Source organism: Juglans regia, chromosome 12 (genome assembly GCF_001411555.2).
Source record: "Juglans regia cultivar Chandler chromosome 12, Walnut 2.0, whole genome shotgun sequence".
Lineage (NCBI taxonomy): Eukaryota > Viridiplantae > Streptophyta > Magnoliopsida > Fagales > Juglandaceae > Juglans > Juglans regia.
In genome coordinates this window covers 7207092-7212006 of record NC_049912.1, presented here as the reverse complement: position 1 = coordinate 7212006, position 4915 = coordinate 7207092, and positions in this window count along the sequence as shown.

Here is a 4915-nt window from a genome sequence, read left to right as displayed (position 1 = left end):
TCAACATCATATCTCTGTTGAAATTTCTAATTATAATATTTAGAAAACATTGATGTTTGGTCATCTCTGTAACTCATCCAAACAAATTAAAAAAAAATGAGCAAAACAAGCCCAGATAAACATAATCCTCCATTTTGTTAATGCTTCTTGATTCGTAACCAAATTATACAAACATAGTAGCATTGCTCATCAAAACAGAAAGAAGTAATTTAGGCCCAGAAGGAGTCCACCCTTTGGATACCAAGATAATTTTTCACAAGTTCCATTTCCACACAATAGCAGCATCTCATTATAAAAAAAGAATTTGCATATAAGAAAATAAGAAAATACAATCTCAAAGCTAATATTAAAGCATGATATTGATTTATATTTCTAGCATGACATGTTGTTTTTCCTAAATGCTAATCTTTAAACAATATAACAAGAGATTAACTAAGCCTATAACATTGTATCAAAGCATGTCATGGCTATATTTTAACATCAAAACAGTATATTCACATAAGACTCCAAATCTATACCAAAACATGCTTCCAATGATTCATCTCATATAACTCAATCCAAATCTCATTTTCATACAATAAATCAAATCCTAACATGTTAATCTAACTTCAAAAAATATATGGTAGAGCTACTTACCAATCCGTGGCTTTTTTAGCTCTCAAGAACCACCTCTCTCCAAAGAACTCACTCTAACCTCTTGGTTTCACTCTTATCTATAGCTATGAATGTTTTGGTCACAAGAGTTGTGTAAGCTTGAGGATGGCTTGAATACAAGTGAGGGGAGGAGAGTGGTATTTATAGGGTTTAGTTGTGGAAGGAAGAAGTGCAATTGAAATATGTGTTAAATGGTTTTTCTAAAGTGAATTGGAAAGAATCCGATAATGCTCTCGGTGTGATGTTTGTTGGTGTTTTTAGTTTGTCATTGTGTGCATAGTTGAAATTGCCTCATCATTAACATATGAACAAGGATCAACTGAGGGTGATAGGTGTAGATATTTCAGATTTTTTTGAGGATGTTTGAATTTAAAATGAAACTAGACATGCTGTTGGTTTCTCTTCCCAAGTAAATCCATTAGCTCTCTTGGTTTCTAACCATTTCCACTCCAAGAATCTAAGTGCTTAGTAGGTGCTACTATGATAGTCCTCCCATGTGCATAATTAGGGTATAAATGTGAGACACTTGGCATTAATGTGTAGCAAAAGAAAAGAGAGTTCTTGAGAGGAATGCATCAATCGAAAGGAGCACATGATCTCTGCCAACTTCCTCCATCAATCCATTCGGCTATGCTGCCAAGTGGAAGGTGATTGACCAAGCAATCAAATGAATAACATGGAACCCTAATTTAGACCTAAAGAAAAAGGCTTGAGGCGTGTGAAGAGGGCTAAGTTTTCTATAGAAAAGAGTTAGATAAATTGGGGTAGTTCAACTGACCATGTTTCTTTTCCTAGGTGAAATAGTTTGGCCCTTGAGTGACTATAGAGGAGTTGTTCTTGTCTTAAAATTAGGTCTGCATTTTTTAGAGTTAGGTAGCATCAAAGAGGGTTAGGCTTTTGCATAAAAATATTTGAGAAAGCTACTTGATTGATCAGAAATTTGGTAGCATGTTCTTGAAGTGAATAGGCCGCACATAGTGTATCTTATTGGATGAGCTTACACGACAATGGCATGTATAACTCTTCAAGTTATGAGCTGTACTTGATTTACTATTCTAGACCTATCGATGGTTGATCTAAAACAAAAGGAAAAGGTGGAAATTGTAAAAAAAATCCAAACCGATAGGGTTAGGAGTAATCAACATGCATCATGCTTGGTGCATTGTCAAAGTTACTATGCTATAACTAGTCTTATGGCATTATGAGATGTTCTGAAAATGTAAACCTAAACTTATGATGGAGGGTTGAACATGGCAGCGAGTTGACTTCTCGAGGTGCAAGAGAGGTTTACAAAAGAAAAGAAGATCATTTGCTAGATGGTGGCTTTTCCTATTGACATAGAAATGTGATGAGAATCCTATACCTGCTCTCCAAGTTGGGTAATCTTTTGGCCCCAAGTTTCTATTAAGTTAGGCTTTAATATGGGCCTTCCCTTAGGCTTAATATTCAGTTTCGTTGGGCCTCTCCTTAGGCTACAATAGCTTTCTAAGTTGGGCGTTGTCTTGAACATTTCTTTGGCCCTTTTCTTATCAAGTTTGGACCATCAATTAAACCAAACTTTTGGGCCTTCTTGATATCCATCTAGGCTTCATAACGTGTTACAAATCAACTTCCAAGCACATTGTGGTGATAAGTCCTCTTCAAGCCACTTGTCATCTTTCTATTGGCCCCTTGGTAACCCATTTTTATAAAAATAATCATTGCTCCAAAAATCTCTAAAATTTCTAATTAAGCTAATTGGAGAAGTTATATAGCCAAATTATGATATTAAATAATTCAATTAAATCCAAAAAGTTCAATTCTCTTAAGGATCATCACTTCCACTTAACCAAACTCATGGTTTATCATTGTCAGATTTATATTAACAATGATACCATCTTGATCTTTGTAGTTCCTGGTGGGGTGCTACATCATCCCTTTTAAAAAGATTATATCTTCATCGAAATCGAAGAATATAAATCAATATATATACATATAAGAATAGAACTCACTAAAGAAGCTTTGGTCCAGGGTTACTTGAGGAGTCGTGTGTTGGTGGGTCAAAGTCCTCATCCTCATAGACTTCATCTTGGGTATGGTATAAGAGGTCATGTTTGAACAGGTCATAGTACATATTGACCTATTCTGCTAATTTCCTTAATTCTTGCATTATCTTCAACTTTCGGTATTCCTTCCTCTTGGAATCTATAGAGGTGAGAAGATGAACTAGAAGATCCAAAAGTTTTTGGAGTGGGGATTCTCGGTATCAACGGTTCTCGGGATACCTGTCGTAGTTCAGCTGCATGACTAGATTCTAGCTCATTACATGGAATATTGGTCGTGCGTCATACTCGGATTACAGCCATATGACTGTGCCTAGGGTTATTGGTTTGGATAGGTGCACTGGGCCTTTGGCATTCTTCTTCGCGGCGTTGGTGCCAACGGGTTCTTGTTTCAGTTGCCCAAATGATTGGGTTTGGGGGTGGTTGATGTTCTTCATGTGGTAATGCTCTTCTCATCCTTATATTTCCGTGTCTTTCATGATCCAACACGTGTGTCCTATGATATTCCCATATCTCCCTTTGTTGCCAATATGAGGCAACTAGATTGTCCAATTCTCGCCTTTTACATTCTTCCTTTAGTCTTCTCATATGTCTTGGAGATAGGGCAAGTCGATGCACGACACTCTTAGTTCGGGCCATCTCAACTGAAAAACAAATAAGGGAATGAGAATACACACATTAGAAAGGTGAAAATCATATGTTACCCAATAGATTCCTTTATGATAGGAACAAGGCTTTCCATTGCTCTGATTTCCATGCATGGATGCATGGATGTAAATGCTATGAAATATGATACAACAAACAGATTACAACCCAAATAGAAGATAAGGGTATTTGGCTTTCATTTCATCTTCTTTTTCCCAAGTGGCTTCTTGAGTATCCCGATTCTACCATAATACATTCACCAATGAAGTCTCTCGATTTCTAAGTTCCTTTTATTTTCAATCAACGATCTGCACAGGAACTTCCTCATGTGCCAAATTAGGTTGCAACAAAATGCTTTCTAGGCTTATGATCGCTGGTGATTGCTTTCCAAAACTTTTCTTAAGAGAAGATATGTGAGATACATCATGGATTTCTTGAAATACAGTTGGAAGATCCACCATGGAAGATATGAAATACATCATGGATTCCTTGAACTTAACTTGCCTTTCTTTTCAAAATGGATCACCACTTTCATAGGTGATACCTTGATATAAACCCAATCACCTACCTCAAATTCAAGGCTTCTCCTTCAATGCTTAGCACAACTCATTTTTTGCCTTAATTCTTTGAATAAATCATAATATCTTCAATGAATACGACAACAAAATTATCCAAATACAGTTTGAATACTTTGCTCATCATATCCATGAAAGCTGCAAGAGCATTTGAAAATCCAAATGGCATCATCGGGAATTCATATTGTCCAAAATGTGATCTGAAAATTGAGCAATCTTAGGAACATCCTGCTCTCTATTCTTTAACTGGTGATATCCTAACCTCCAATAGATCGTTGAGAACACTGAAGCTCCTTGAATTTGATCTAGAAGGTCATCAATACGTGATAACAGATATTTGTTCAATATCGTTACCTTGTTCAATTCCCTATAATCGATACACATCCTCATTGATCCATCTTTTTTCTTTACAAACAATGCGATGAACTAGGACGTATAAATGCTTTTTCAAATAGTTTCTCTATATGCACTTTCCTTTAACTCGGATGGAGCCATACGATAAGGTGCATATGAATGGGAGTTGTGGTAGGTTCTAACTCTATAATAAACTATGTTTCCCTATCAAGGGTAACCTTGGTAAATTGTCTGCAAATACTTCAGGAGACTTCTCGACCTAACAAAATGCTCATCACCTCAATTCTATCTAGCATCCGTTCAAATGGTAACAAAATAAATCTCAAATGCCACTATAGTCCACCAAAATCATATTTGAAGTTGACCCCAATACTAGTTGATCTTACATAACCATACTCCCAACTTAGCTTGATCACCTCCTATACCATCAAATATAAAAATATTATTTCCATCACTCAGCTGGACCAATATCCTTAGAATCAACAAAAATTACTCCCTAGAGTTTGCACCATTGATAACCTATTTGTACCTTTAAATCTAATCATAATCATTTCTTAAAAATCCTCAGAACCTATAACCTCAAATCATTTTTGAAACTACCACAATCTAAAACTTTATTTATGATACAATCATTTTTTAGACTCG